Below are 10267 nucleotides of genomic sequence, written 5' to 3'. Positions count from 1 at the left end.
TGTAGTGGTTACCCACTGGACTTCAATCCACATGGTTGGTAGTTCAAAACTACCAGCAGCTCCATGAGCGAAAAACTGGACTTTCTACTCTTATAAACAGTTGCAGTCTGGGAAAGCCACAGAGGGTCACTCTGAGTCAGCATTGATCCAATGACAGGGAGACAGTGAGTCACTGAGTACTTCCCAGTAAAAAGACAATTAAGAAATAAATATATACCAAACTCACTGCGGTATATATCTATTTTCTTCATAGAGAATGACACTTGCTTTCTTTTTCAACAGTCAAATAATTGGTTTAAAATCAGTTGGTGTTGAAAGGGATTGTGCCACATATGAGCTGGAATACTGCTTTATGGTAAAAACTTCGATCAAGGTACAAAGACAACATAATTCACAGGATGTCTATTGTGACAAGGCCATTAGGACTCACTCATTTCAGCAATCCAAAGTGGACTGAAAAATCAACCACAGTTATGTAGTATTACGTCCAGTAAAAGTATATTGCTTAAAAATCATAGAAGACTGGATAGTGTGAAAAGGGCAAAAATATCCTAAATTATAATATATAATCAGTATATCATATATTTATTGCATGGGCTGATTATCATTTGTTCTCATTTTGACAAGGAATTTTTTTTCATTAGTCAGTTTAGGTTTTGTTTGTTTGCTTGTTTGGGTTAGGCAATTCTAAAAGAAGTGATGTTGTCTCCTAAAACGTCAACCTCTTGGAAAAATATGGAAAACACATCTACACCATCTATGCATACCAGTGATGGGGTGAGTGAAAAATGTCATTATTGTTCTACTACACGGCATTTAAGGGCAATACAGTAATAAAATCATTGAACAGCTTTTGAATTTACAAATATATAATGTGACAAAATAAACATATCAAACTAGCTTAAATCACTAAGCATTGTTACAACACAAATAAACAGAAATTACAGAGGATGGCATATACTATTTTAGGCATAGCTTTCAAACTATTTTCTTAACAAGTTTGTTTTGTTACATCCAAATGTTTCCAAACAAGGAAAATAGAATAAGTAATTAGGTTTCCCCCTAATGAGATGCAGGAAGGTGGTATTTATTTATTTTCAGTTTGTTTTATTCCTTAGAGAGAAGAGGAACAGATGAGACAAAGGGTATGCAAAGAAGAAAGAAGAAAGCTATCCATATGATCTGATGGAAGAATATGATAATAGAAGCTTATACAGAGATCCCTATGAATTTGAAAAAATATGATAACTCTTGAAAAGAGTTAAATCTAAGTGAAATGATAGCTTTCTCAAATGTAGAAGCTGAAGAGTAGGGTTAGAAAATATATTTGCTGAACTGAGTTAAATATCTTTGATATCTTTTAATATCTGGCTCATGGTAAAGCATGCATATACACAGCAAAAAGAAAAAAGAAAAGAAAGAAGAAGAAGAAAAGAAAAAGGAAAGAGTTAGCCATTATCTCTTTGCTGCTTCAGGAACCCTATGTGGAGACACCATGAGTAAGAATCAACTGATTGGCAGTGGGTTTAAGCACAAGAGACAGAAACAGCAATACTGGCAAAGAAATGTAATGACGCTTCTGTGCCTTGTACTTAAACCCAGTACCATTCAGCTGATTCTGGCACATGCCGAGTGTACACAGGGTTCCTGATGCTGTCCATCTTCAGAGGAGCAGGCAGCCGTACCTCTCTCCCATGGCAGCGTAGTGGGCTATGGATTGGACAACCACAAAATCAGCAGTTAGAAATAATCAACTGCTCTAAAGCTGAAAGATGAGGCTTTCTACTCCCACAAAGAGTTATAAACCTGGAAACCCACAGGGGAAGTTCTGCTCTCTCCTATAGGGGTGCTGGAGTCAGAATTACCCTGGTGGCAATGAGTTTGGTTTATTTTTAGGTTTCTCCCGTGGAACAGCTGGTGGATTTGAACTTCTTACCTTGAAGTTAGTAGCCTAATGCTGCCCCCTGTACTTAGTGATGTGCTTTTGATCCTTTCCAAGACAATGACTTTTTCCCCCACATTGCAGTTCAAATCCTGACATAAGGTTCCTATAAAAAAAGAAGTTCTCGCCAAAACCCCAAATGGACATAAAACCATCTTACCTTTATACACTTTGTTTCAAATATTTGATATATTGTTCATATCACAGTATATAATATATTCTGGATATTAATTGCATATGTTAGAAGTAACCTGTTCTGTACACTATCTATCCCTATGGTTGCGATTTGCCATCAAGTCATTTCTACTGCATGGTGATGTGATGTGTGTAGAGTAGAACTCCTTCATGGATTTTCATGGTGATATCCATGATTGTCCATGACAATCCACGATTGTCCTGTCAGTCTTCTGTGTGGACTTGAGTCACCAACAGTTTAGGCTGTTAGTTGAGTGTTTAACCATTGGCTCTATCCAAGGATTCTTTTCTCCATCTCTGTAGCTATCTTTTGCTCAGTTCTATCTATCATCTGTCTACATCTATACCTATACCTATAAGATCATCTATCTCTACATCTATATTAATTTCTATACATATAGCCGCTTTCAAGGAGACCTGGATGCATAGTGGTTAACCACTCAGCTGCTGAGCATGCCAGCCATCCCTCAGGAGAACAATGTGGCCATCTGTTTCAGACAGGATCACATCCCTGGAATCTCTATGCAACTGCTCTACTCTTCCTCATAGAGCTCACTCTAAATTGGAACTGACTTGATGCCAATATGTTTGGATTGGGTATAGTTCATAACTTCCTACCATACATATTTTAATGTAAGACAGAACTAAAAATTAAGTCATGCTCAGTTCTCTGCAAATTGAAACAAGATCTGTTAATAAGAAATCACACATATCTAAGTTGTGAGTGCCGATATACATGTTTCTCTTAGCACTGGTCTTTTCTTGAAAAGACCAAGTAGGACCACTATTTGTAAATTATTTTTAGGCAGCTGTATGACTAGTGTCTTGACTCATTTACCAGAGAAAGGAGTGAGAATTGAGAGGATTCATTCATAGGCATATTTACTGCACACTGCTTTGATATGAGGGTTCCTAGCAAAAAAATCAACTATGTAAAATATTTTGTTACACCATTTACTAATGCCAAGGGACATCTTAAATTTGTAGTGTGTGTACATTAGTTTATCTTACCTTTAATGGAATAAAGCATACTTTGTAACCTGCTTATTTTGATTACTGTTAGTTTCTTCATGATTCTTTTTGCAATTTTTCTCCCTGTGGTCTAGTAGTTAATAAAAAAATATTTGTCAAAGGACTTGTTTAACTAAACATTACATCATTTAAACAAAGGAACAACAGTTGGTTGTAGAATATTCTCATACAACTAAACTTATTGGAATGTTGTGTAATGTACTCTTTGTAGTACATTAAAGATAACTTTTACATGTATTATTTTGCTCTTCCCTGTATATTTGTTATAATAAAATAAACTGCTAATCATTATACAAATATCAGGTTAGGAAAGATTTATGTGTGTTTCAGAGAACAAAAAACACTGCTTTTTGTGTTTTGTTTTCAAGTTGGAATAAATTACACTGAAATATAAACCAGTATAAAATATAGGATTAAATAAAACTTTAATTCTGAATTAGGTGAAGATTTGCAGAGCGGATCATGTGTTAGTCTGGGTAGACTACAGAAGCAAATCCATACACGCATGTGTATAAGAGAGAGTTTTATATAAAGGATAATTTTGCATTAAGAAAGCATCCTAACCCAGTCTGGTCCAGGTCCATAAGTCCGATATTAGCCCATATGTCTGATACCAATGCATAAAGTCCTCTTCAGACTCATGAAACACATGTGATGACACTGAATGCAGGCCGATCAGGCCAGTGGGTAGAAAGTCTTTGCATCCAGTGGCAGCGTTAGCATCTCAGTGCTGGTAGGGGTCTCCACGTGGCTTCTCCAACTCCACGGTACAGGCTCTATTAGCGAAGCACCATGTGTCTTGTCAGTAGAGTGCCTCTCAGGGAGTGAGCAGAGAGAGTGTCTCCTGCCTTCAAGGAGGAAATACAGCAATTCCCAGAATCCTCAGAGGGCCATGCTCACACAGAGGCCTCCTTCACCTGATTGACAGACTAGACTCCACCCCTTCACTCTTAATCCTCTCAAATCCCAGATTGACACCAGATTATGTAACTATCATAGAACATCAGTTTTGCATTTAAGAGTCCATATACAATTTGTTTCAATTAATCCACTCCAGTTCTCTCAATGTACTATCACTTATCCCACTCCCCACACTCCCCTCGGATTCCTGCTTCCATTCCTACTTTCTAGCCCTCTGTGCTCTGTCCTCAGGTAAATGCTGCCCTTGTGGCTGATTATTGTAAGGTTGGGATGAGTTCAGTTCCAAATCGGAAGGGTAAAGAAGGACCATAGTCTTACAGGGGGTGGATAACCCATAAGCCTAGGCTCTTTTATGATTTTGAGTTTTGTTCCACATTTTCCTCCCAGTCTATCCATGGTCTTCTAATGTGATCCTTTACTGAGCAGTTGATAGTGGTAGCCAAGCAACATCTAGCTCTTCTGGTCTCAGGGCTGTGGAGACTGATGTTGGCATGGGCTACATCTATTGGAGGGTTTCCATGTGTCTTTCTAACCATAGTCATTCTTCTTTTTCCCGATGGGGAGAGATCAATTATTGCACCTTGAATGGCTGCTCTGAATACTTCGAAGAACCAGTCATTACTCACCAAAGGAGGATGTAGAATATTGTCTTAGGGAACTGTGGCATATCAATTAACCATGGTGTCCCCTGAGACTGAGGTCCTGATCCCTCAGGCTGAGCAACTCATTCCTTTAAAGTATTTGGTTATTTAAAAAAAAAAGATTTTGTAACTTTGTCTTCTGTATTCTCCACCACATTCATGGGTCTATGTGCAGCAAAGATAAATACACACATACAAATATCTTTAGTCAAATCTCTCTCTATATATATTCTTTATTATACTCCTCCACTTCCCCCTACACCTGTGTAGCCTGTGTGCCTCCCCAAGCATCCACTCCTAGATCACCAGTATTTCAGTATTGTGTGGTAACAGTGTTTGTCTCTGGGCCTCTAATGTTTCTACTTCTCCCATGCTTTTCTGCTGTCATTTTTGCCTCCTCTCCCTTACTGTATATTGCTTTCCCCTTCACTCAGGTTAAAACTTGTCTACCTTCTAGTCCACGATTTCCCCTGACCCTTTCCATTCCATGCTATATAGGGATCCATAAAACAATGTTTCTTTTAGTGTGAAAATATTTTATTGCATTTTCACTTCAGTAGTCTCATACAATGTTTGCACTTTTGTTTTTGACATATTTCATTTAGCCTAATGTCTTCCAGGTTTACCCATGCTATGAGGTGCTTGGAGATACATCATTATTCTTTAATGTTGTGTGATATTCATAAGATATTTTAAAGATTTTTAGGTGCATAATATGTAATAGAACTGCAATAGTACTTTCTGAATTAATAAGTAAAAATTTAAAAATGAAAGTATTATTTAAGAATGAAAGCATTATTTAGACAAAGTGTTTCATTCTGTTGTGAATAAGGTTGCTATGGGTAGGAATTGACTCAATGGCGTCTCACAATCACCAAAAAATGGGGGATTATTTTAGTATTACATCTGTGGATCATAACAAACTATAAATCACCTTGAGAAGAATGGTATTCCAGAACATTTTATCATGCTCATGCAGAACTTGTACATGGATCAAGAGGCATTTGTGTGAATGGAACAAGGAGTTCTGTTTGGTTTAAAATAGGGAAAAAGTCCAAGAGATTCCAAATATGATTTGAGTCTATTCCATCTGAATATTGAGAACATAGGAAGAACAGCTTAGATGCATCGGAAACTAATGACAGAAGATCTGACGAGTCATGAAAGGACCTACAGAACATCATTCAGGAAGAAAGCCAAAGGGCATTCAAGCGTCAGGAAAAAAGAAAAGACCATTATGCATATCAGAAGGAGACTCTGATGCTGTCTGTTAAATGCAGAGTAGCGAAGATAAAGGGAAGAAATGATGACGTCAAATAGCTGAAGAGAAAAGGCAAAGGACTGCTCGAGAAGACAAAGAAAAATGCGATAATAAAATGTGCAAAGATCTAGAATTAGAAAAACGGAATGACATGCTCAGCATATCCTAAACGGAAAGAACTGAAGAAAAGTGTTTGCTTTTATTTTAGTGACTGCCAAGGCCTTCAACTGTGTGGATCCTAACAAGCTCTAAAGAGCACTGAGAAGCTTCCCGAACACCACACTGCGCTCGTGCAGAAACTGTCAATGGCGTAAGAAGCAGCAGTGCAAACAGAACAAGGGCACACTGCACGCTGTAAAATCAGGAGAGATGTGTGTCAGCATTTTATCCTCTTATCTTACTACTCAATCTGTATGCTGAGCAAATCATCAGAGAAGCTGCATTATATGAAGAAGAATACAGCTTCAGGGATGGAGGAATGTTTATTAACAACCTGTGATGTGTAGGTGACATAACTTTGCTTGTTGCTAGTGAGGAGAAATGAAGGCACTTACTGATGAAAATCAAAGAGCTGCAACTTTCAGTATGGATCACAACTCATGGTAAAAAGAAACAAACATCCTCACAACTACACCAGTAGGTAACATTATGATAAACAGAGAAAAGATTGAAGTTGTCAAGGATTTCATGTCTTTTGTATGCACAATCAATGCTCATGGCAGCAGCAGTCAAGAGATCAAAAGACACATTGCATTTGGTAGATCTCTGCACAAGCCCTCTTTAAAGTGTTGGGGAAAAGTGTTGAGAACTAAGGTGCACCTGGCCCAATCCGGGGGATTGTCCAACAAATCTGTCATGGAAGAAGTACAGCCAGAAGACTTCTTAGAGGCCAGAATGGTGAGTCTTTGTCTCATGTACTTTGGATGTGTGGTCAGGATAGGCCAGTCTGTGGACAAGGACCTTATGCTTGGAGAAGTAGTGGGGCAATGAAAAAGAGGATTGACACGGTGGTTGTATTAATGAGCACAACAGTAAGAACAATCGTGAGGCTGGCACAGGACTGGGCAGTGTTTCATTCTGTTGTACAGAGGGTTGGCATGAGTGGAAATGAATTGACTAGCTAACAGGAAGAGCAGTGCCTGTTCTACTATTTTAAAAATAATACGATGTCTTAAATAAGTCAACCTTGTCTCATAATCAAGGTTCCTTCGTTGTCTAAGATTTGTAAGAAGGGGGAAATGTACAGTCAAGTTTATATATTAAGTGTTGCTAACCCTTTGAAACCATCATCATATGCCTTCTTTAGCATAGCTTCATTAAACCAAAAATGAAACTCCCTCCTGTTGAGTCGATTCTGACTCCCAGCAACCCCATAGGACAGGGTAGAACTGCCCTCGTGGAGTTTCCAGACTGTAACTCTTTGTGGGAGTAAAAAGCCTGCCATCTCTCCTAGGGAGCATCTGGTGCCTTTAAACTGCTGACCTTCTGGTTAGTGTCCCAATGCATAAATGCTAAGCCACCAGGGCTCCTGGTGAAAACAGACAAGCAAAAAACTCCCATAAAACTAGTGGAATAAACCATCTGGATTGAAAAATGCCAAAGAAAGATACTTGGATGGAAGCTTGTACATTCAATGAAAATATTTGTACTAAGTGAATTTAATTTTGGCATGCATGGTGGCAGCTAATTAGTCTTTTTGGCTGTAGCCTAATTCATGTTTTTATAATGAAAGCTAAACATCTGGCATTTGAAAGCTGTCTTAAAAACGAAGCCTGTTGATAAGCTTGCTTAGAATAGAGTCAATGGAAAATAGCAAACAAGTTGAGCTTGAAAAAAATCTCTGCTTTGAAGCCTTATTCATAATTTATTGCCAACTACTGAGCTTTTCTTTAGCAACTGATCTGAAGAGCCAGGCGAGTGGTTCAAATCCAACCAGAAGCACTTCAGAAGAAAGTCCTGGTCATCTATTTCTAAATGATCAAAGCAACCGAGAAACCCATGGCGCCCAGCCCTACTCTGGATCACATGGGTCTCCCATGAACCTGGGTCAGCTCAGGACAATGTGTGTTGTGCTCATTACTATTCTCTGGAGCACTTGTGGTGGCTGTTGTCATCAGGTCCCATTGATTGTTGTCCAAAGTAAATTTGATGGTGGGTCCTCATCCTTATCGCCAAGGAGGATTTGGGCTGGGCTTCATTCAAGGAAGATGTGTTTGTTCTTTGACAGTCCATGGTACCTTCAATATTCATCTCCAGCATGATCATTCCAATGCACCAATTCATCGTTGATCTTCCTTATTCAACAGTGAGTCACTGCTAATCATTGGGTTAAGAATCTCTACCTACTCTGCAGGAAAAAGATGATGTTTTCTGCTCCCTCAAAACATTTCAACCTCAAAAACCCAAATGAGGCAGTTCTACTCTGCTCTGTCCTATAGAGTTGCTATGAGTTAGAATGCACTCGATGCCAGTGAGTTTGGGTTTGGGGGTTAGGCTTTGTCTGAGGTGATTTATCCATATTATTATAATTCATTTCAAAAGAACTCTAGGACAAAGTCTCATAATCTAGTAAAAAAGATTTTGAGGTATTAAATTTTAGAGTCAGGATTTGAAGCAGGAGTTTCTGATTCCAAGTATGTGCTTTTCTTCCAGTTAAAAAAAGAGTCCTATTTGTGTATAATTTAATAGTTAAATCATATTATAAAGAGTTGTACAATCATCACCACAATCAGTTTTAGAACATTTTCTTAGTTCTTGTACTCATCGTTATTAGCTCTCAATTTTCCTCTAACCTCCCCTGCCATGTCCCCAAAGAACCATTACAATTTCAAAATGAATCAATAGAGGGATAAAATGATCAGGTAATAAGTTTTAACCTAACTACCTCTGCCATAATTGACTTTACGGTGCTCTCTGTCTGATAACAAGACAATTCACATCCCTCAACTATATTCAAAGGGGAAAAAAAGTAGATTCCGCTGTTGTCATGGAGAGTTGGGGACTTTTCTCACTTTTTTAATCCCATTTTAAAAATAGGATTCAGTATATGAGGAAGATATTTCTGTTTTAGAAGATAAACTCGGAACTCCCATTTGGACTGTCCATTTCAGTAAACTCATTACCTTTTTTTCTGGGTTGAGGAGGTACCCTACAAACAAATTTTGAACTTATCAGAGCTTCTCAAATTTGACATCTATATTAGGTTTGATGTCCGCTTGGCTGGGGCCAGGTTCTCAGTGGTTTGGTGTGTAGAACGTAGTAATTCCCTGTGCCACTATGTAACACAATGCGATGAGCTCCAAGACGTGGAGTGTGTTAGAGACACCTCTTAGTCCTCAAAGTAACTCCCTTGTTTTCCAACACTACAGAGGCTTTGTGCAGCAGGTTTACCTAATGCAATACATCTTTTGATCTCTTGACTGCTGCTTCCATGAATATTGATCATGGATCCAGGAAAGGCAAAATCTGTAAGAACTTCAAACCTTTCTCTATTTATCATGATATTACCTATTGATCTGGTGGTGAGGATTTGCATCTTTCTTACATTGAGTTGTAATCCATACTGAAGGCTACAATACTTGATCTTCATTGACAAATGCTTCAATTCGTCCTCACTTTCAGCAAGGAAGGTTGTTTCATCTGCATATCACAGATTGTTAATAAGCATTCCTCCAGTCCTGATGTCACATTCTTCTTATTACAGCCCACTTTCTCTGATGATATGCTTAGCAACCAGATTGAGTAAGTATGGCGAAAGGATACTACCCTGGCACACACATTTCCTGAGTTTAAACCAAGCAGTATTCCCTTGTTCTGTTTGAACAACTGCCTCGTGATCCCTGTGTGAGTTCCAGCTGAGCACAATGAAGTGTTTCCAAATTCCCATTCTTCTCAAGATTGTCCATAGTTTGTTATGATCCAAAGATCATAACATGCTTTGGCACAGTCACTAAAACACAAGTAAACCCCTTTTTTGGAAACTTTTCTGCTTTGATCCAAGGTCCATCTGACATCAGCATGATATCCCTTGTTCCATGTCCTCCAGGGTTGAGCACAATCCCCTTACTCAGATCACAGCTCTGATGTAATCAAAAGGACATCTCCTCAGGAATGTGGCCTAATTCTCAAAGAAGTGGATGCTGTGGAGAAGCTTACTTGCCTTTTGCGGAGTCTTGATCCTGCACCTAGGTCACCAACCTCTGATTTATTAGCATTAAGCCAATGGCCTATTTTATTGCCTGCCAATCCCAAGAACCAGCAGCAGCCTGCCATCTC

Source organism: Echinops telfairi, unplaced genomic scaffold (assembly GCF_000313985.2).
Source record: "Echinops telfairi isolate 266 unplaced genomic scaffold, ASM31398v2 ScPeMD7_7468;HRSCAF=8506_0, whole genome shotgun sequence".
NCBI lineage: Eukaryota > Metazoa > Chordata > Mammalia > Afrosoricida > Tenrecidae > Echinops > Echinops telfairi.
Note: the sequence above shows the minus strand (reverse complement) of the source record.